Below are 24,184 nucleotides of genomic sequence, written 5' to 3' on the forward strand. Positions count from 1 at the left end.
AACATGGGGGAAGGGTGATGGTTTCAGAGGTTTTTAGCATCCTCTGCATTTTCTCCTCCTGCAGACATGAGACTGTGGAGCCAGTGTTCTTTCAACATTTTTTTTAGCAGTGTTCGTGTTCATCTAATGTTTCAGAAATACTTATATATAATGTATTTGGATTATAATATTTGTACTATTTACTTTTGGCAATATTTTGAAGCATTGTTTTTAAGAAGTATAACTTGTAATTGCATTCTTTTAAAAATAAACTTAAGTAGCTTCATTGTCCTAGGATTAAACAGTAGGTAAGCTTGCTATTACTACTTTCAGGTACAAAATGCATTAAAAAAGTGAAAATTATACTTGTATAATTTAACATACTTTTTTTTTTTTCCTGTTGGGTTCTTAATGTTTTGTCTTTTCCTGATTCTTTCAGTTCAGTGCTAAATTAGCAAGAGTTCAGAATAAAACAACAAAATATTTTTCAGATGCTTCTGTCTTGCCACAAAGTATCTATTGAAGGGTATGTGCTTTAATAGCCTGTAGCCTGCAGATACTAAATACTGTTACAGCCTGTTTCAAACAGCAGTTCCCTGGAGTTTTACTCTGTGTGTTCTGCAACAAAACTTGGGGGGGGAAGTTCCATGCCTTACAGGGTCCATCTCACTTTCCAACACATTCCTCCCACCTCTAGACAACTAATTTCATATATCTTTGCACTGATGTTGATATAGTTGGGGTTCAGCTTAATACATTTGACATGAACAACAACAAAAGCCCACATGTGAAGTGGTTTTAGTACAGAACTGTTAACCTGGGAATTTAAGATAGAACTGACATAAATGACTGTGATATAAATTATATATGTACATTATTGGTTTTGTAGGCTGGGGACTTTGGGATGTCACAGAAATAGGATTCTGGGGAAGTAATTTTTGTAATTTTGTGATACAAAACACTGAGAAAATACAGAGGAAGAGGAGGAGGAGGAGATGCCCCTGCAGCCCATGGAGGCGAACGATGGAGCAGATACCCACCTGCACCCCAGGGAGGAGCCCATGCCGGAGCAGGTGGATGTCCCCAAAGATGGCCGGGACTCCATGGGAAAGCCTGCGCTGGAGTAGTCTGTGCCTGAAGGACTGCAGCCTGTGGGAAGGACTCACATTGGAGAAGTTTGTGGAGAACTCTCTCCCATGGGAGGGACCGCATGCTGGAGCAGGGGAAGAGCATTGAGGAGTCCTCCCCCTGAGGTGGAAGGAGCAGCAGAGACAACATGTGGCAAACTGACTGCAACCCCCTGCGCTGCTGGGGGGAAGAGGTAGAGAGAACCAGGAGTGGAGTTGAGCTGGGAAGGAGGGAGGGGTGGGGGGAAGGTGTTTTAAGGTTTGGGTTTTACTTCTCAGTATCCTTGTTTTGATTGGTAGTAAGTTAAATTGATTTTGTTTCTTCCCCAAGTTGAGCCTGTCTTTTGCCCGTGAACATAAGTGGTGAGTGATCCCTCCCTGTCCTTGTGTCGACCCACGAGCTTTTCTTTATATTTTCTCCTCATCATCCCACCAGGGCCAGGGGGGAGGAGTGAGTGAGCAGCTTCATGGTGCTTTGTTACCAGCTGGGCTTATACCATGACAAGGTGTCACTAGTTTCTCTTGCTGCTTGTGACTCTCAGGCAGCAGTGAGCAGACATCACTGTCAAGAGTCAATGATGTCCTCTGCTGACAGCTGGCCATGTCACCTGCAAGAATTTAGAAGTGCTCCGCAACACTGTCAAGTGACAGAATTTCCTAGCTCTTCAAACAAAAGGTGTCAACAATGACAGCATCAGCTACTAGAAGTTGAGTCTGATGCAGTCTGCCAATTTCAAGTTAACTGTTTTTTTACAGCTGGTTTTCCCTTTTTTTCATAGCTTTTTATCTTGTGTAAGAATTTCCACACTTTCTCCTGGAGGAACAGTATCTACCTGTTCATGACTATCTGCTGATCATGTCTGTTATGGCCAAAAACTCTATGATGCTGACTGCTGTGAGAATGATGTCTTTGAGTTTCAGGAGCCTGATGATTCTGATTTTTGGAATGATGACTGCCCTTGTGATGGTTGTGGTGGTGTCTGTGTCTGTCTGTGCAGGTTGTGGTGATGTGAATGTTGACCACTTGGTTTGGGTTCTATCTCTGCTAGCTTTTAATCTGCTTTTTTTTAGTAATGTTTTCACAAATATCAATATCAGGTTCCTACGAAACAGAAGTTTGCATTAAATACAAGGCATTGTATTTAATTAAACTAGTTTTAAAATATTAATTATCTTAACATTTTTGCAGAACCTGAAACCCAATTATAATTTTTTTGTGCTATTTTGCTGAAGAAAGATATGAATGTATCAAAAGGAACCTTGTTTTACAATACCACTGATAACTGGACAGGGCTCAATGTAAACTTTTAGGAATTATTATATTAACAAGTATTCTTATTGTAGGATCCCACACTTCACCTACCTGAGGTCTACATTTAGCTGGAAAACTGTATGATGGTGTTACTGATTTGTTATTGATTTGTTATTAGAAAGAATTAATCATATTTAATTTTAATAGGAATATGGAATTATAAGAAATATTTGAGCAAGATTATATTTTATATATTTAATCAACAACTAACAGCTGCTGTGAAATCCCCTGTACAGCCCTGTACCAAGGACGGAGGAATTGGTTAAAATCATTTAGTAGGAACATTTAGAACTTAGATAACAGATGACAGAATTTTAAATTAATAGGAACTTAGGAACTTAAGAAAATGCATTATGTCTAACTATAAGAGTTTGAGTATTGTCTGAAATCAGTTAACCACGGAAGCTTTGGTAAAGATTTACCTCGATCTAATTAATGAGAATTCCAATCAGTAGAGTTAAGCGAGATCAACCAATGATTGTTTTAGTATAAGAATTTTGATAAGGTGATGTGACTGAGGGCCAGTCACTAGAAATATTAGATTTAAGAATTAACATTGAATGTATTTTATGTAAATCTAGTATATGATGGCGAAAGGCATACTGCGCAGAATCACATGAAAGGTCAACTATCAGACAAAGTGAGGAAGACTATGGAAGACCACCAGAGGGCTTCTGAAGACCACCGAAGATCTTCACTGCGCCTGCGTAAAGGACATTTACATATGATAATAACTTTTCGGAAATCTAATGAATATGTATAACAATTCTTGGAAATCTAATTAATATGTATGAATAAGTTTGATATAAGGTATATGATTTTGGTGTTCAGGTGTGCGTGGTTTGTGAGAAGACTCACCCGCGCACCCGGCCGTCAATAAAGAAGTGTCTGCTTATCTACACTAAATTGGTGTTGATAAGTTCCTTATTCCGGGTTTTTCGGTAACAATGAGAACTAAAAAAAAAAATTTCTTCTCATTGAACTTTTATGACTATGAATGTGCATTTCTTGATAATCCTTAAAGTAGTTCTGATCTCTAGTTATATGTAAAACAAAGCTACCCTTTTTTTTTTTAACAGTAACAATACTTTGTCACCTTGTATTATCACTTTTTAAAAATAACTATTGTATACTGTGTTTAAACAAACTAAAAGGAATAGCAACTCGAACCAGCTGAGATTTGACTCCCAGGTTTTCAGAAAATATACTGTTTAAGTACCTACTTGTTCCCAAAAACTAGAGTAGCTAAATGCTCACTAGCTGCATGTTACTCCAGAAACAGAATTAGCATCCAATAATTGCATTTAGATTTCTGAAAAGTATTTGCATTTCTATCAAGGGCAAAAATTTAAATAATTAATTTATAATAGACTAATTCATTTTGAAAAATGTTTAAAAGCTCTCTGTCAAGATACATGAAATGTGTAGATTCTAAATCATGTCTTTTTGGATTAATCACACCGAAATATTTTTTTTTTTAAGTACCAGTCAAATCCAGTTTCCTTTTCTAGTATATATAGAATGAAGCAAGAAAATACTGTGTAAGAGCAATTTCCACACTTGTTTTCACAGTATGCAATCTTAATAGATTCTTCCACATATTGGAAAGACAGGAAGGAATAGGGCAGACCCAGATAATACACTAGACAGCCACATCTAAGGAGAGAAAGACTTTGTGGTTACATATGCATAGACATAAAATTAAATGTTGTCTTCTCATACCTTATTTTATTCACGTCAATCCACCCATACTGTACAGACCATAAGTGCTGAGTGAATCCTCCCCATCCTTGTCTTGATCCACAAGCTTTTCTTTATATTTTTTCCTCCTCATTTCACTAGGGCCTGGGGGGGGAGGAGTGAGCAAGCGAGTGGCTTCACGGTGCTTTGTTGCCAGCTGGGCTTAAACCACAACACATAACTCTACTGGCAGAAGCCTCTAGTTTAATGGCATTTAGATTAGCAAAGGTACGCTCATTACAGACCTAGCTTAAGAAGGGCTGTTTGCATAGTGGTACAAATCACCACATGGTTGTTGCATCCATACAGGGAATGTTTTAGTGCATCATGACATGTTTTTTGATTGGAATGTGCAGTGCATTTGCATTAGTGATTTAGTGTGCACGAGGGGATTTTTATGGTGCCTATTTGCCCCATGTCTGTACTTGAGTGTTCTGGTATGCACTTGACTACACAAGTAATACACAAAGCAGCTGGAGTAAATGTGGAACTTGCACATGACAGCACCTTTTTAAGTACCCCATGTTATAAACGCTCGTGACAAATTGGAGGAGCCAATTTGTATTGACAAAAAAATCGAATTTATTAGCAAGCGATAAGCGAGCAAAACAGCGCTGGGCGGCCGGGGAGGCAATGCTCCGCCACAGGCCCGCAACTTTATGTTACCATTACATTCCTTATATACATTTCATGTACCCCCTTTCTTGTAAGTCTCCGCCTTGTCCTGCTTCTTCTTTCCTCACTTGTGCATGTCTGTTACTATGTAGATTCGGTAAATTTTCTCAAGGATGAGTATCCTTTGATGTAGAATGTCTTTTGATGTGGAGAAATACAGTCTTTGTTAATTGCAGCTGTTGTCCTTCCTTTCCTTATCTAGTAAGTTATAGCCATTGCTTTCCTCCCCCCTTATCTAGTAAGTTATAGCCATTGCTTTCCTCCCGTGACCCGTGACCTTCACGCATCACTTAAGCAAGTTTTTGTTATTTACACAAGGCATATGTTAACTCTCAATATGTCTCTTCACCCTTCTCGATTTCATGAACAAAGTTAACCCGTTCATTACAATCCCCCCTTTTCTATTTTATCCTGATTTTGTTCATTAAATCTATCCAATGCTTCCTTTGCCCGCCCAAGGATAGGAGTAATTCCTCCATCTCCGATCTGTTCATATTGCTTTCGTAGCAGCATTAAATGTGCAGCTTCTAAGCGCCCTTTAACAACAGCGATCAACTTATTAAAAATGCATGGCCCAAAAATAAGACCAACAAAATAAGAGGTCCTGCAATAGTTGACAATAGGGTGGTTAACCAGGGTGAATAATTAAACATGGACTCATACCAGTTCTGTTGTACTTCCCAGTCTTTTTTCCATTTTTCTAACCCCTCCCGTAGCTTGGCCATTGTATCTCTAACTACTCCAGTATGGTCAACATATACACAACACTCCTCCCGTAGGGCTGCACATAACCCCCCCTGCTGCATGAACATTAAGTCCAAGCCCCGTCTGTTTTGCAATACCACTTCTGATAAAGACCTAACAGACTGTTCTAGGGCTGTCATGGCCTCTTCTATCCTAGCCAAATCCTCGTCGACCGCTACCCTTAGGGATTGAAATTTTTGATTTTGTTGTACGAGGGAGGTTATTCCTGTACCAGCTCCAGCAGCTCCGATTGCCATGAGAGTTGCCACCGTGAGGGCTGTAAAGGGCTCATGTTTCTGTATGTGATGGGCCTGAGTAGTTTGATAGTCATAAACGAAACTTTCGGGATGGTAAATAAGCCTAGGTATCACAGCTACTTGTATACAATATTCAGCTGTCCAATTAAAGACCTTTAGGGATATACAAGGTGTAACCCCAGTTTGGGAGCAAATCCACTTAGTATTATCTGCAGGAATTAACCACTCAGCTGTTATTTCTCCTGATTTGCGAGTTGTGTTACACAGGTGTCGTTTGTCCTTTGGGACATTTCCGATACACTTTCCTTTTCCCGATACTTGGGACATTGTTATCCCTTGTTTACGTCCAGATTCTTTATTCCACATGCACTGAGCTGGATTTATTCTGTTGGACTTTTTAAATCTACTGTCCACCCCAATAGCTTCATAAAAGGGCGGTCGAATGTCGTAACACAACCAACAATGCTCAGTTATATTAGGGTGGGTAGCATTCAGTACCTGATAACTGGCTTGGAGCATATCCCACAATGGGTTGATTCTTGTTGATACGCCCGAGATATTGTTTTCAGCAATGTCTATGTTAGGGAGGATAGTAGCAGTCTGTACAATACTGTTACTATCATCTTCCTCTGCTACGACCGAATTTGGTCCTACACCAGAGGGTTCATTTGGCACCAGCTCTTTCCTTATCGTAATTATTCCCCCTGAATCTGCACCTGGTTCCCAAAGTCTGACTCCCCATGTTTTCCCTGTTAACCAAGCAGGATCTTTCGGGTTGGTTACATTAATATAAATATATGGGCAATTTCCACTCCATGGTCCTGTTTGGCTTCCATCCCAACCATGTGAAGCAGGTGTACATCCGTGAGGCCCCCATCCTACGGATAGGAATTTATCTGGACTTCCCCCAGGAATCCAATCAGAAGCTATAGTTTCACAGCCCCAATAAGCACAATAGTAAGAGTCAGGATGGTTGCAATACCCCTTTCCAGGGTTAGAACTGGGACAAAAGTAAAAGCCTAAGTTATGTAGACATGGGTTCCTGGGTACGATTTGACATAAGGATTGATTAAAGCTTGGGGCCCCAGCAGCAATTACTTGCTGTAGTATCTTTTGATCCTCCCACCTATAGAGCATCCATTTGTAAGGTTGGTGGGGGTTCCCTTTGCCTTGGGTTGTCCCTATTAGCATTAGCAACAGTCCTATCATCCAAGTGCTTAATCTCAAGTTTGAGAAAAGTGGTGTCCCTTTACCCTTGCGACAGGTATTCCGAGGGTGCTGATAATCATTTTGATTTTTGTCTTCATCCCTGGTGAGAGATGGGAGACTTTGGGGAAGCTCTGAGGACGTTTTGTTTGGGAGCAATAAGTCAAGAGGCTCCGTGAGCCTTCTCTGGAGGTAGTTCATCAATCTTAATCCCCACAGCAGTACGTCTCTGCCCTCTTCTCTGCCTACTCTGTTGCTTAGAGCAGCGAGGTGTACCATCTTCTCGGCAGCAGTCGTATTCTTCAGGGGAACCTCCTTTATATTTACTTTGCTTTGACTTATATGCGTCCCAGTTTGTATCCTTCACTTCCCAAGCTCCCCACCCCACTCTGACCACTGTTCGTCTGCGGGATACTTGTATTATTTCAGCCTTCGTTGGGCATAACTCATTTGCATAAAGACAACACCTCTCAGGGTTTATGCCTTTAGCAAAAATATCCCACCATTCTTTGGGGTCTTTTATAATTTTCCCAGTTGATACTCCCACACGTAATGTTTGCTAAATTAATTTCTGTTCGTAATTATAACATTCGTGGCAAATGTCACTAGGGGAATACCCATAGGAGCAATGTGTCCACCACTTTTCTCTACAAAGTTTACACCTGTAACATACAAAGATAACATATACAGTGAGGATTTTTTTTTTTTTTACAAAAGACGGTCTCACTCCTCCACTTTTCTTCGGAACTTGATTTTCAAGCTGTCAGGGTCTCTGGTTGCCTCCCAATGAGAATTCCGAATTGGTCCTTTGATCCCGCTTGCATGAGTCCATCCTCGTTCTGCAGTCCGGACAGCAGTTTCTGTGGTAAGTAAAACAAGAAAGGGCCCCTCCCACCTAGGAGTGAGAGAGGATTCCTTCCAGACTCTGATTAATACCATATCACCTGGCTTCACTGAATGTATGGATATATCTAGGGGTGGCCTCTGTACCACCATTCCCTTCTTTCGCAATCCCTCTCTCCTTTTCATTATCTGAACAATATAAGGGTTAATACTATTTTCATCTAGAGTAGGATGATTGGCTGGGCATTCCATATCATAGGGCATGCCATATAACATTTCAAATGGGGAAATTCCAGTATCCGCTCGGGGCTGAGTCCGAATATTTAATAAAGCAATTGGCAAACATTTTACCCAGGACATTTGGGTTTCTATCATTAACTTAGTTAGTTGCTTCTTTATTTCTCCATTCATTCGTTCTACTTTCCCGGAGCTCTGGGGATGCCACAGGGTATGGAACTCCCACTTAGTTCCAAAGGGGGCTAGAGCTTCTTTTACTACTTTGGAAACGAAATGTGGGCCTCTATCTGAATCAATAGTTTCAATATTTCCATATCGCGGTATGATATGCTCTAAAAGTATTTTTACCACTGTATTGGCAGTTGCCCTAGCAGTAGGGAACGCCTCGACATAATGAGTGAGGTGGTCTACCAATACAAGTAAGTGTTTATATCGCCCTACTTTAGGGAGATCAGTAAAATCAATCTGTATTCTGGCAAATGGTCGGTGTGCCAATTCCCGTCCCCCTCGTACTTTTTCTCTAAGATGCTGCTTATTGATCTTCTGGCACATTAGGCACCCTTGTACAATTCCCTTGGCTACATTATAAACCCCAATACACATGTATTTTATTGCGAATTGATCAACCAACGCTTGGACACCCCAATGAGTCTTTGAGTGCATACCTCTCATTATTTTCCATGTTAGTGCTTTTGGTAACACCTGTCTCCCATCGGGTAGTTCCCAATTACCCTCCTTTTCCACTACTCCCATTTCCTTCAATTTATCCATTTCTGGTTTACTAAACTGTGGGCTTAGGATTCTTGCCGGCGTTTCACCTGCCGGCGGGGCGGTGGTCACAGCAAGTAGTGCTGCCGCCTTGGCCTCTTGATCAGCAAGATTATTCCCTTGAATTTCAGGGGTTGTTCCTCCTTGGTGTCCCTTAACATGTACCACAGCTATTCGCTTGGGCCCTCTTATTGCTTGTAGAATTTTGACAATCAGTTCCTCATGAACCAAACCCTTTCCTTGAGAATTAATAAGTCCTCGTTCCTCCCAAATTTTCCCAAAAGTATGTACCACTCCATACGCATATTTTGAATCCGTGTACACGGTTCCTTCTTTGTCCTTTAAAAGTTCCAATGCCCTAAGTATGCGTATAACTCACATGCCTGCGCCGACCAACTAGGACTGAGGGGTCCGGATTCCTTTACTTCTAGGCTCCCCCCATCCACAATTGCATATCCTGACTTCCTTTTCCCTGCTATTACTCGAGATGACCCATCAGCGAATAACTTTTCTCCCTCTCCCAATTCTACCTCTTCCAGATCTAGCCTAATTTTTGTTTGTTCTTCAATGGTCTGAAGGCAATTATGTGTTAACTCTTCTTCAGGACCCCCATACAAAAATTGCGCCGGATTTTGCAAATTCGTTGTTCCGATCTCCAATTTAGGGGAATGGATTAGGATCCCCTCATATTTTAAAAGCCTAGCATCGGTGATCCATTTTTCAGCTTTTTGTTGGAGAACCCCTCGAATATTATGAGGGGAGAACACCCTTAATTCACTTCCAAACGTTACCTTATTCGCTTCTTCCACTATCAGGGCTACAGCAACAACTGCCTGTAAACAGGTGGGCCACCCTCTACTGACGGGGTCTAATAATTTGGAAATGTACCCTACGGGTTTCCTTTTTCCTGCCCACTCCTGGGTCAAAACCCCGTATGCTGTCCCCTCCTCAGTGGCCACAAATAAATAAAAGGGTCTCTTCACATCAGGCAGACTCAAGACAGGGGCGTTAACTAGATCGGCCTTGAGACCCTCTAATCTTTCTTCATCCTCTTGGGTCCACTTAAGCAATCCATCCATAGTTAACTTTTGATACAAAAATCGCACTTTCACACTAAAGTTCTCGATCCACTGCCTGCAATACCCAAATAGCCCCAACAATTGTCTAATCTGTCGTTTACTCTTCGGGGCTTTCAGTGATAAAATCCCATTTACTCGTTCAGGGCCTAACTTCTTAGTCCCCTTGCTTATCCAGTGTCCTAAATATTTTACCTCCTCTTCCACAAACTGTAGTTTTGACCGTGATATCTTGAGGCCTTGAAGGCTCAAAAAATTTAACAACCGTATGCTTTCTTTTCTGACTGTCTCTTGATTCTCTCCTGCCAACAATAAGTCATCCACATACTGTATTAGCACGACCCCATCTTGCAACCGGTATTCCCGTAGAATCCGTTCTAGGGCTTGTCCAAATAAGTTTGGGGATTCCGTGAACCCTTGGGGAAGTACAGTCCACCTTAACTGCTGTTTCCTATGAGTGTCTGGGTCTTCCCACTCAAAGGCAAAATAATCTCTACATTCCTCCTTAAGAGGGCATGACCAGAATGCATCTTTAAGATCTATTACACTATACCATTGGTTTTCGGGCCCCAATTGACTCAACAGGGTGTGTGGGTTTGCCACTACCGGGAACCGGCTGACAGTCCGTTTATTGATTTCTCTTAGGTCATGCACCAGCCGATAACTACCATCGGATTTTTTTACTGGTAAAATCGGGGTATTAAAAGGGGACATGCAGGGTTCGAGTACCCCCTTTCCTAAGAGTCTTTCAATCTCAGGTTTTAGTCCCCTTCTCCCTTCATTAGATAAGGGCTATTGTTTAACTCTCACTGGAATCTCTGGGTTCTTAATAACCACTTCAAACGGTTCAATATCCAGTTTTCCAACTGTTTCGGGGGTATACCACACTTTGGGGTTAATTTGCTTCTCGTCCACCTCTGTAAGGGGACAAAGCCTGATTTTCAACTCTTCTTTTTCCACATCCACCCGAATCCCCATTTCTACGATTAAATCCCTACCTAATAAGTTATATTCCGCTTCAGGTACCAACAACAGCGTTCCGATTCCATATCTGCAACTTGATTCCACCGCCACATCTTTTATAACGGGGACCCTAAAAGGTTCCCCTTTTGCTCCAATTACATTAACTTTATCCTCAGATATTTTACATCCCGGAGGTAATGATTGTACCGTAGACCTTTCGGCCCCGGTATCTACAAGAAAGGTCACCTCCTGACGCTGAGGACCCACTTTTAAAGTTATCAAGGGCTCTTTCTTACCGGGGGTCCTCAGCACATAGAGCCCCTGACCCCGCTAATCCTCCCAAAACACTTTTTCATCCTGAATCCTTTTTCTACATTCTCTCTTCATGTGTCCTTTTTTCCCGCAATAAAAACATTCCACGGCTTTATCTCCTCTCCCCCCGATTCTTTCCTTATCCCTCCCACCAGGCCGACCGGGTCTCATTATCACACCTTTCTGTCCCTCTCTTACCGCTGCAACCAGCAGCCTAGTCTGTCGCTTTTCCGTTTCCTCTTCTCGCCTCACATACACCTTCTGAGCTTCTCTAAGTAATTCATCCAACCCCCGCTCCTGCCAGTCCTCAATTTTCTCCAACTTCTTCCTAATATCTCCCCACGACTTGGCCACGAACTGAGTTTTCAGCAACGCTTGTCCTACAGGAGTGGCAGGGTCCACCCCAGAATATAGCTGGAAACTTTTCCTTAGCCTCTCAAGCCATTCCGTTGGGGTCTCATCTTTCTTTTGCTGTTCACGAAAGGCTTTATTAATATTCTGTCCTCAGGGAACAGATTCCCGTGTCCCCTGAATTATAATTGTTCTCAAGTCTGACATATTATTCCTATGAGCCGGATCCTGATTATTCCAGTTTGGCCGATTTAAGGGCCATTTTTGATCCGCCGCCGGACCAGCCTGATGCTGCTGGTCCCACACTCTCATCCCAGCCCCTCTAATCATGTCTCTTTCCTCTACGGTAAATAATATACCCAGGATAGACTGTAATTCATCCCACGTGTACAAATTCGGTCCCAAGAATTGATCCAACCTTTCGGCTACCCCCAGGGGATCATCTAACAGATTCCCCATTTCCTTCTTAAATTCCCTTACATCCCCTGTATTAAGGGGGACTGCCACATACCCCGTTCCCGGTCCCCCCTGTCCATCCCCACCAGGCACCAACATTTCCCGAAGAGGAAACAATCTTTCCTTTCCTCACATTATTCTGTTATGTGCAGACCTTCTGGGAGGGGGTGCCGGGATTGGGGAATCAGGTTCCGAATCTGACCCCCCCCCCGGGCCTGGGCTATTTCCTGGCCTTGGGGTGGGTCCTGAGGCGGAAGGGCCTGAGGGGCATAGGGAGGGGGCCAAAGGGGATCCTCATCATTTTTTCGAGGTTTATCTGATCTGTTTTCCCTTAAGGCAAAGAGGAATGACGGCTCCCAAGATTGGGGAATCCATAAGGCAGCATATTCACTCTCCTCTGGGCTGGCTGGTGGTCTTTTATTGTTTACCCATATATTTAATTGTTGACACACCCAATCCTCAGAGGACCCAAACACAGGCCAAAGTACATGAGGATTGCTGAGAGGTCTCCCACCCCAAATCTCAATACAATAATTGATCATTTTTTTCCTTAGACTTATCCTTTCTCTTTGGTGAACTGTCCCAATATCTTATCATCAGGCCTAAGGGACTATCAGGGGGTATGTCTGGTAACTTATTTCCCTTCCCCATCCCCATGGGTCCAGAGGGCTTGTTTTTCCTCTGTCCCATCTTCCGAGGTGCCCTTATCCACACACACACTCACTTCCCCTCGGTCGTGACTCGCTCCCTCGCGGGCTACGAGAACTGCACTACTGGAGGGTCCGCACTCGCGTGATCTCAGAGAGACCTCTCACACAGTCGCACCTCGGGATAACCACCCCAACCAAACGGCTCACACTTTATATACTCACCCGCTCCTGGGTCTTCGCTTGGTCTTCGTGCACAAAATTTAAGGGGTCCTGCAGGTTCTTTTGCTCAGTTATCGTAATTTAAAGGGGTTCGCGGGTCCAGGGTGTGGCGACGACACCTCCTCAAGACGGGGCTATCCAAGGATAGGGCGCCTCCCCGCTTGCGAGGGTCCGCACCAGAGAACCTGGATCCGAGTCACGGCACCAAATTTGTTATAAACGCTCGTGACAAATTGGAGGAGCCAATTTGTATTGAATAAAAAAATCAAATTTATTAGCAAGCGATAAGAGAGCAAAACAGCGCTGGGCGGCCGGGGAGGCAATGCTCCGCCACAGGCCCGCAACTTTATGTTACCATTACATTCCTTATATACATTTCATGTACCCCTTTCTTGTAAGTCTCCGCCTTGTCCTGCTTCTTCTTTCCTCACTTGTGCAGGTCTGTTTCTATGTAGATTCGGTAAATTTTCTCAAGGATGAGTATCCTTTGATGTAGAATGTCTTTTGATGTGGAGAAATACAGTCTTTGTTAATTGCAGCTGTTGTCCTTCCTCTCCTTATCTAGTAAGTTATAGCCATTGCTTTCCTCCCCCCTTATCTAGTAAGTTATAGCCATTGCTTTCCTCCCCCCTTATCTAGTAAGTTATAGCCATTGCTTTCCTCCCCCCTTATCTAGTAAGTTATAGCCATTGCTTTCCTCCCGTGACCTTCACGCATCACTTAAGCAAGTTTTTGTTATTTACACAAGGCATATGTTAACTCTCAATATGTCTCTTCACCCTTCTCGATTTCATGAACAAAGTTAACCCGTTCATTACACTCCACCTGCAATGTAAACACACAGTTGTCACAACCCGGACTGAACAGACCAGGGAGTCTGTGTTGAATTCGGAATTCCCTCAGGCTAAACTAAGGTAAAACGACACCAATCAGTTAGTTAAAGATTTTATTCATGACAGAAGCAAACTGAACTTGGGAGGCATAACAGTAGGTGATGGGGTTTCTCACAATAGGAATTGGTATGGCACTATCTCAGTAAACCATGTAACCCGTGGTAACCATATACATCAATTCAGGGAAGAAGGAGATCCCTCCTGTCGAGTCCCGAAGTTCAGAGCAGACCCCCCTTGCTTTCCAGACTCCTCCTCAGAGAAGGGCCCAGGGGCAGCTGGATCCACTCTTAGTCCCAGACTTGGTCAATGGTTTATGCCTTGAAACGGATGAGGTGTAGGGATTGTGGAAAAGGAAAGAGAGATCAAGACAGAGAAAAAGGAAGAGAGAAAGATTTCACCAGTCCTGGGTCCAGCGTTGGTTCAGTCAGCTGAGGGTCCAGTTCTAGTGGGCTTACACTCCTGAGGTTTCAATTTGTGTCCTTTTATCATCCTTGCCCCTCCTTTGGGCGGGCACTCGAACTCATTAGGCTAATTAGGTGTCATGAGCAGTTTGTGAGCCTTTGGGAAATAGGTCCATGGGCTTGGGGGTTGTTTGGGGAGTAACTTCACCTTCCCTGCAGACCGGATCTTTTGCCATACATGGTGAGCTGCCCTGTTCAGCATATCAGAACAGCACCTCAGAACAGGGAGCTGTGCACCCTCCAGCATGCCCTCCCTGCCCTGTTGCTGATGTCTGAGCTGATGGGCTTCTCTTCACCTGTGGTTCCTTGCTGGGCAGGGTTCATTGTTATGCAGAATTCATCGTTAAGCAGAACTTGCCCCACCACAATGTTTGAGACATTAACTCTTTCAGTCTCTCACAACAGTCCTCTAGCCTTAGCTCCCTACACATCTGCAGTGCACGTCTAGGACCAGCAACAGGCGAAAACTTCATTGCCAGTAAAGGCACAATAAGGACATACATTCCTAGAACCATAATGGATCACAGCCAAACTAGTGCCAAACCAATTCATAGTGCAGGTGTATCCTATGTGTCAACAGCACAGAACTTTTCAACCTTTTAAATGCTGTGGGCCAGGTGTCAGCCTTGGAGCCCCTCCATGCACTACATACAGCCGCCTTCTGTTTGTCTGTCATACAACAGCAACCTTCCATACTTAGGCATATTTGCTGCTGTAACATGCAATCACTTTTGTCACGGATTAATCCAAACAGCACTGGAACAAGGCGATGCCCCTGAACATTTACAATACATAGATGACATCATCGTGTGGGGCAATGAGGCAGAAGAAGTGTTTGAGAAGGGGAAAAGAATAATTCAGATTCTTCTGAAAGCTGGTTTCGCCATAAAGAAAAGCAAGGTCAAGGGACCTGCACAGGAGATTCAGTTCTTGGGAATAAAATGGCAGGATGGACGCCGTCATGTCCCTATGGATGTGGTTAACAAGATAGCATCTATGTCTCCACCAGCTAACAAGAAAGAAACACAAGCTTTCCTAGGCCTTGTGGGGTTTTGGAGAATGCATATTCCAGGTTACAGTCAGCTTGTGAGCCCTCTCTATCGAGTAACGCGGAAAAAGATCTATTTTGAATGGGGCCCTGAGCAACAACAAGCCTTTGAGCATATCAGACAAGAAATAGCTCGTGCAGTAGCTCTTGGGCCTGTCCGGACAGGACCAGATGTGCAAAATATACTCTACACTGCAGCTGGGGAGCATGGTCTCACCTGGAGCCTGTGGCAGAAAACACCAGGAGAAACCCGAGGTCGACCATTAGGGTTTTGGAGCCGGGGGTACCGAGGATCAGAAGCCCACTACACCCCGACTGAAAAAGAGATACTAGCAGCATATGAGGGGGTTCGAGCCGCTTCAGAAGTTGTTGGTACAGAAGCATATCTCCTCTTGGCACCACGATTGCCCGTGCTACACTGGATGTTCAAAGGAAACATCCCCTCTACACATCATGCAACCAGCGCTACATGGAGTAAGTGGATAGCATTGATCACGCAACGGGCTCGACTGGGGAAATCTAACCGCCCAGGAATTCTGGAAGAGATCATGGACTGGCCAGAAGGCAGAGATTTTGGAGCATCACCTGAGGAGGTGGCTCGTGCCCAAGAGGCACCACCATATAATGAGTTACCAGAAGACGAAAGGTGTTATGCTTTGTTTACTGATGGATCCTGTCATGTGGTAGGGAACCATCGGAAGTGGAAAGCTGCTGTGTGGAGTCCCACACGACAAGTCGTTGAGGCCACTGAAGGAGAAGGCGAGTCAAGTCAGTTTGCAGAAGTGAAAGCCATCCAACTAGCCCTAAACATTGCTGAACGAGAAAAATGGCCGGTACTCTACCTCTATACTGACTCCTGGATGGTGGCTAATGCCCTATGGGGGTGGCTACAGCAGTGGAAGAAGACCAATTGGCAACGCAGGCGTAAACCCATCTGGGCAGCAGCATTGTGGCAGGACATTGCTGCCCGTGTAGAACACATAACTCTAAGGGTACGTCATGTAGATGCTCACGTGCCCAAAAGCCGTGCCACTGAAGAACATCGAAATAATGAACAGGTAGACAAGGCTGCCAAAATAGAAATAGCTCAGGTGGACCTGGACTGGGAGCGTAAAGGTGAGCTATTTGTAGCTCGATGGGCCCATGAGACATCGGGACATCTAGGGAGAGATGCAACATATAGGTGGGCTCGTGATCGAGGGGTGGACCTGACCATGGAGGCCATCACACAGGTCACTCATGAATGTGAAACATGTGCTGCAATCAAACGAGCCACCAGAGTAAAGTCTCCCTGGAACAGAGGGCGGTGGCTGGGTTTTCGATATGGCGAGGCCTGGCAAATTGACTACATTGGACCACTGCCACGAACACGCCAAGGCAAGCGCTACATACTCACGATGGTGGAAGCAACTAACGGTTGGCTAGAAACATATCCTGTAAACCATGCCACTGCCCGAAACACCATCTTAGGCCTCGAAAGGCAAATTTTATGGCGACACGGTACCCCAGAAAGAATTGAATCAGACAATGGGACTCATTTGCAAAATAACCTCATAAGCTCCTGGGCAAAGAAACATGGCATTGAGTGGGTGTACCACATACCCTATCACCCGCAAGCATCTGGGAAAATTGAGAGATATAATGGACTGTTGAAGACTATGTTGAGAGCGCTAGGCAATGGGACATGGAAGCATTGGGATACAAATTTAGCAGAAGCCACTTGGCTAGTTAACACCAGAGGATCTGCTAACCGTCCTGGTCCTGCCCAAACAAAACCCCTACATACTGTGGGAGGAGATAAGGTCCCCGTAGTGCACATGGGGAAGTGGCTGGGGAAGGCAGTGTGGATTGCACCTCCCATGGGAAAAGGCAAACCCATTCGTGGGACTGTCTTTGCTCAGGGACCTGGGTGTACTTGGTGGGTAATGCGGAAGGATGGGGAGACCCAGTGTGTGCCTCAAGGACATTTAACCTTGGGGGAAAAATAATCTGTGATGCGAGTTGTATGTTGTAGGAAGTAATGTAGCAGGAATGACCTGAACTGCAGAGGAGTGAACTTCGCAAGGAACCAGACAAGTGCATCGGTGACCCAAACCAAGCCGGTGTTGGTGCCCAACAATCGAACATACTGCTTCTCCTGTCCTGACCACTCATCTTGATGGATGGGGCCCAAGTCATAACCTGTATGTGAACATCAGGAAGAGTGGAAGAAGCCCATGGAATATCTATCTCTTAAAGGACAGGGGATAGTAATTAATAAGAATGTATAAATCCGTACGTTGGGTATAAAAGTGGTTTAAGTATGTAGTTTCAGTTGTAAGTGTTGGTAAGAAAGGATTTCAGTAATGAGAATTAAATACAATAGTATGGTTAGAAGATATCTATATTAAGTTATGTGGAACCTGAGCAGGACGCAAATGGTATGGAATAAGGGGTGGAGATTGTATTGGGTCTGGCTGAGATGGAGTTAATACTCCCCATAGCAGCCCTCATAGCACTGTGCTCTGCATCAGTAGCTAGAAAGGTGTTGATAGCACACCAGTGTTTTGGCTACAGCTGAGCAGTGCTGGCACAGCATCAAGGCTGTCTCTCCAACATTTTTGCCCCCCCCCAATGGCAGGCTGGGGCAGGGCAAGATCTTGGGAGGGGACATAACCAGGACAGCTGACCTAAACCAACCAAACAGATATTCCATACCATATGACGTCAGCTCAGATATAAAAGCTAAGTAAAGGGAGATGGAAGGGGGGGCATTTTGTCTTCCGGAGCAACCACTACGCGTACTGAAGCCCTGCTTCCCGAGAAGTGGCTAGACATCGCCTGCTGATGGGAAGTAGAGAATAACATCATTTGTTTTTTCTTTGCTTTCGCGCGCGCAACCTTTGCTATCACTTTATTAGACTGTCCTTATCTTGACCCACGAGCCTTTTGTTATATTTTCTCCCCCCCGTCCAGCTGAGGAGGGGGAGTGATAGAGCGGCTTTGGTGGGCACCTGGCATCCAACCAGGGTCAACCCACTACAGTCCTTTGTGGTGTCAGAAGTGGGATGATGTCATCTATGTATTGTAAATGTTCAGGGGCATCGCCTTGTTCCAGTGCTGTTTGGATTAATCCGTGACAAATGGTAGGACTGTGCTTCCACCCCTGGGGCAGTCGATTCCAGGTGTATTGGACACCTCTCCATGTGAAAGCAAACTGTGGCCTGCACTCTGCTGCCAAAGGAATGGAGAAAAATGCATTGGCAATATCAATTGTAGCATACCACGTGGCTGCCTTTGATGCCAGTTCATATTGGAGCTCTAACATGTCTGGTACAGCAGCACTCAGTGGCGGTGTCACTTCATTCAGGCCGCGATAATCTACTGTTAACCTCCACCCTCCATCAGACTTTTGCACTGGCCATATAGGACTATTAAAAGGTGAATGAGTCTTGCTGATGACTCCTTGGCTCTCTAGGTGATGAATCAGCTCATGGATGGGAGCCAGGGAGTCTCGGTTTGTCCGATATTGCCGACGGTGCACCGTCCTGGTAGCGATTGGCACCTGCTGTTCTTCAACTTGCAACAGTCCCACAATGAAGGGATCTTCCGAGAGGCCAGGCAGAGTAGATAGCTGTCTGATCTTCTCTGCATTTACAGTGGCTACACCAAAAGCCCATCGGTACCCCTTTGGGTCCTTGAAGTACCCTCTCTTGAGGTAGTCAATGCCAAGGATACAAGGGGCCTCTGGGCCGGTCACAATGGGGTGCTTTTCCCACTTGTCCCCTGTCAAGCTCACTTCAGCCTCCAGTATAGTCAATTCTTGGCATCCCCCTGTCACTCCAGAGATCCAGATGGGTTCCGTGCCCCTGTATCCTGATGGCATCAGTGTACACTGTGCACCAGTGTCTACCAAAGCCTTATACTTCTGTGGGTCTGATGTGCCAGGCCATCGAATCCACACAGTCCAGTATATCCGGTCATCCCTTTCCTCCTCCTGGCCGAAGGCAGGGACCCTCTATTGCTGTTCCTCATCAGAATATTCACTGTCCGATCCTTGCGGTACCAGACCAGAAGTCCCCTCACCAGAATCAAGGGAGGTAGTTTCAGTTCTTCTATGCCTGGAGGATCGCTGAGTGCTTTCTTGGGCCTCTACAGCAACTACGCTGACAGCCTTCTTCTTGGGTGACCCCTTCTTAACAGCTGTCTTCCCTCTCAGTTCACGCACACGGGCTTCCAGCTTAAAGGTGGGTTCACCATCCCACTTCCTCATGTCCTCCCCTTGGTCACGCAGGAAGAACCAGAGTGTACCACGTGGCATACGCCTTAGGCTCCCTTTCCCTCTGACTGGGGCAGGAGAGGACTGATTTCTTGCAGCATCCCTAACAGCCAAGGCACTGTCCTGTAGGGATGAGGAGACACAGAGATTTTCCTCAAAGTTTTGGAGCCAAGACGACACTTTCTCCACAGTTGGTGTTTCCATATCTGGGCAATACATTGCTGCCAAGCTGTTAGAATACGATGCTGGGGCACCTTGAATCACCTTTCGCCACATGGCCCGTGTGCACAGGACATCCTCTGGATCTTTGGAGACTTCCTCATCATCTAGATCACTGTAGATGACTTCCACCACTGCTAACTCTCTCAGGTACTGGATGCCTTCATCTGCGGTAGTCCACTTTTCTGAGGAATTGACAAGATCTTCCTTGAATGGATATCTTGCCCTCACACTTGAGAGAAGCCGGCTCCAGAGACTGCAAACTGCTGCCTCTTTTCCAATTCCTCTTTCAATTCCCCGGTTTCTAGCGAGGGATCCCAGCTGTTGGGCTTCCTTGCCTTCCAGTTGCTGACTATCAGCCCCATTATCCCAGCATCGGAGCAGCCAGGCAGCAATCCGCTCACCTGGCTGGCGGCTGTAATCTTTCCGCAAGTCCCGAAGTTCTGAGGATGTCAGGGACCGGGTAGTTTCCACTTCCTGTTTAAGTTCCCTCACTCCTTCCTCCAATTTCCTTACCGAAGGACCAGCTTCTAGATCAAGCCTTTCCTCTTCTTCTTCTTCCCTCACTAATCGATGGTATGGACCCGTTGATCTCCTTGTCCACTGCTTCCTTTTCACTATTGGGGCAATTACTGTAGTTGTTGTTGTTTGGGTCCCTGTCTCGAGCATGGTGTCCTCAGATGCAGTCTGGGTCCCTGCCTCAACCATGGTCCTCTGACAGTGTTGAACTATGGCTCGGTAGGCATAGGCCAGGCCCCAGTACAGTGCGAGAAGCTGCTGGTTTTCATTGGGATAGGCAAGGCACCCTTCTATCAGGTGGCGTGTCAGTTTGCCAGGGTTACTTGCCTGTTCAGATGTAAAATCCCAGATTATGGGAGGTGATAACCGTCCTAGGAATCTGCCCAAATCCTTCCATATACCCTGCCACCCAGGCACCGGTCGCTTGAGGGCACATTTAAGTATTGCCTCACCTAAAACTTGCCTTCTCTTATACCAGGATGAGACCAGATTCCACAATACCCATAATATGCCACCAGTATTAATTATTAGTATTAAACAGCTTACATAAGGGTGAACAAGGACCTCGGGAGCCTGCATAATAAAACCATTCACATCAATGCCCGGTAGGGAGAGGGAGATGTGTTCCCTCATCTCCTCCACAAGATAGCTCCCACAACACAGCAAAGCCATCAGTGCCAGGACAAAGCACATAGACATTATTTGTATTAGCACGTTCCCGCGTTCCTTCATTCTCCCCACAAGATAGCTCCCACAGCACAACAAAGCCATCAGTGCCAGGACAAAGCATGCAGCCATTATTTGCATTAACATGTTCCCAAACTCAGCAAGCTAGAGATAAGCAAGCAGCTAACAAGCTCCGTGACCTGCACAGGAGCTTGCCACTTAATAACTAGCTATAGAATGCTTAATGCAAAACTGCCGTTGTCGTGCCCCACGTTGGGCGCCACAAAGGACTGTAGTGGGTTGACCCTGGTTGGATGCCAGGTGCCCACCAAAGCCGCTCTATCACTCCCCCTCCTCAGCTGGACGGGGGGAGAAAATATAACAAAAGGCTCGTGGGTCAAGATAAGGACAGTTTAATAAAGTGATAGCAAAGGTTGCGCGCGCGAAAGCAAAGAAAAAACAAATGATGTTATTCTCTACTTCCCATCAGCAGGCGATGTCTAGCCACTTCTCGGGAAGCAGGGCTTCAGTACGCGTAGTGGTTGCTCCGGAAGACAAAATGCCCCCCCTTCCATCTCCCTTTACTTAGCTTTTATATCTGAGCTGACGTCATATGGTATGGAATATCTGTTTGGTTGGTTTAGGTCAGCTGTCCTGGTTATGTCCCCTCCCAAGATCTTGCCCTGCCCCAGCCTGCCATTGGGGGGGGGCAAAAATGTTGGAGAGTCAGCCTTGATGCTGTGCCAGCACTGCTCAGCTGTAGCCAAAACACTGGTGTGCTATCAACACCTTTCTAGCTACTGATGCAGAGCACAGTGCTATGAGGGCTGCTATGGGGAGTATTAACTCCATCTCAGCCAGACCCAATACAACTTTCTAAAGATCATTCCAGTGCTAGTTTCATCCCACAAGCCTAATTTAGCTAACTTGTGCATTTTCATCATATTACCAAAAAAAAGTTAAGTAACTTTCTAATTCTTTATTCAGTATGAACTGAGAATGTTCGTTACAGTAACATAATAGTAATTAAGATGGACACATTAGAAGTGCAGGACTTGTCAAATAATTTCCATCACATCAAAACTGAAAAGTCAGCATTTCAATTAAACAATTATTATTGGTTCTGCCAAAAGATACATATCCTGGAATTCTATGATCAAAAAGCTATTTTTTTCCAAAGTTTTAAGTTTCACCTAAAGACTAATTTTTCCATACAGCTACATGACATTTTCAACAACTCTAGTCAAAATATTTTCATGAGAACTCAGATAGCTTTTCTTGTTTGATTCTACTTTCACATGCATGGATGTAACGAAGTCTGAAAATAAAAACAGTGTAAGACCAGAATCATGCTATCAAATTCTACACTCAGTTATATTAATCTAAATCCACAGTGATTACAAAGAAAATTGTATTTATCTCAAACTTACTTAAGCAAAAGCAGACTTCTCTTTTGTAGCTTCCTTTTTCCAGTAAAAGTGCAAGTGTTTTACTTAGTGCAACTTAGAAGTTGATTATGATGTCTTTGTTGTGAGGTAACCAGGTTATTTGCAAATCAATGAAATAATATAGAGATTTACAAAGCATTACTCTAAATACATGCAAATATTTTCCTGTTTTTCCCTCTAAACACAAACCTGTCATAGATGAGAAAATCATCTTTGTTTCCACTTAAGGTAGTCCAGACATCAGCTTGCTGTAGACAGTAATATAGTCTGAAACACTTTCTTTCAGTAAGTGAAAGTTCCTCTGAGAATAAGTTCCATATGAGATATTGACCAGTCCTTCATTCTCCAGCTTCACTTGCAGGTCCTCCAATCTAGTGGAGAATGTAAAGAAGCAAAACCATAAATCATTAGAGAATCATAAGATTTTTTTTTCCTTTGCAATACAAAAATATTATTTTTAAATGTATGCATGGTTCCAGACATAAGTGATTTGCCACATTCAACAAAAGTTAATACGCTCCATTTTGCTTTCATAACAGTGAATGTTATTTCCTCCCAGTTTTAATGACAACAGTCTAACACTATTAAAACATTATTATTGCCATTTGCCATGACATGGTTCCTGTCCTTGTAAGTAAAATGTAGTACTAAGTAAAGCAGACATCTGTTTTCAGACTGAATTCAGTGTTATTTTTCTTTTTTTTCATGGTCTAACACAGTTAGTTTATCATCTGATGTCTTTATTTAAATGCTGAGTTTTAGGTCACAGTTGGTTAAAGAATGCATAGAGTAAATACAGCAGGAAGGTGAATAATCAGGAAAGCAAACCTGCAGTAAAAGGCAGTAAAAGGATATCCCTGTTTCAGGTGTTCTAGCCATGTCAGAGAATTATGATGTTTCTTGGCTTCAGCATCTTTGCTACATTAATCATCTGTTACTAACTGAAGCATAGCTCTTGAGGAACTGTTTCTGTTGGCTTTTCATGTGTTTTGGGTTTCATTAATGTCAAGTTGATCATACTTTTACATTGTAAATACAATCTGGAGAAGGTGATCTGTCAGTCAGGACTAAGTCAAGAGCTGAAGAATCTGAGCCACTGGCACAGAATGCTCTCGCTGGGAATTAACCTGGTCACCGGGTCACACATGCCAGCTGGGATGGCAGCATTTGAGAAAGCTAGAGTTCAATGAGTGCATCTGTAGTTGGGCACATATATTATCCTCAGATGGCATTAAAAAATTAACCAGTCATGTTTTAACAAAAACTGGGAAAGATATTTATGCTTACCTGGAAGCCTGCAGCAGGCACAAGTATCAGCTAGCTTGGAGGAGAGCTATCACTGTCACTGAGCCCCTAGAGTTCAGCATTGGGTTCTCCTCCCTGATATGCCATTCTGGGGGCTCCTTGCAGTTCTGGATCTCTGTCCCTCCTCCTAGGAGGAGACAGAGAGCCACAACTAGCCCCAGCCCGTCCCACATGGCTGGGTTTTATCTGAAAAGAGATAAAATAAACAAAATGAGATCCTAAACAAAGTTCAGACTCTGAACTTCCCATAGCAAAACACAGCAGGATATTGGCTCCATTCAGTTTAAAAAAATAAAAAAAAGGTAAGAATAAATTTGAGCTAGTACGTTTACTGCTTGATCATATTTCTTTCATTTTGCAGTGGAGTTCCCCTATAATAAATAGGCATTTTTTGTTGTTGTTGTTATATGTAAACAGCTGAAGAGTAAGTGTTCAAAATAACTGGATTTTCT

General features: G+C 44.2%; 1 pseudogene; it reads right to left on the bottom strand.

The window, feature by feature from the left end:
• Positions 1-1,644: 1,644 nt before the first annotated feature.
• LOC138683437 (selenoprotein P-like) lies at positions 1,645-23,912 on the bottom strand (annotated as a pseudogene).
• Positions 23,913-24,184: the final 272 nt, after the last annotated feature.

This window comes from Haliaeetus albicilla, chromosome W (genome assembly GCF_947461875.1).
Source record: "Haliaeetus albicilla chromosome W, bHalAlb1.1, whole genome shotgun sequence".
NCBI classification, from domain to species: domain Eukaryota; kingdom Metazoa; phylum Chordata; class Aves; order Accipitriformes; family Accipitridae; genus Haliaeetus; species Haliaeetus albicilla.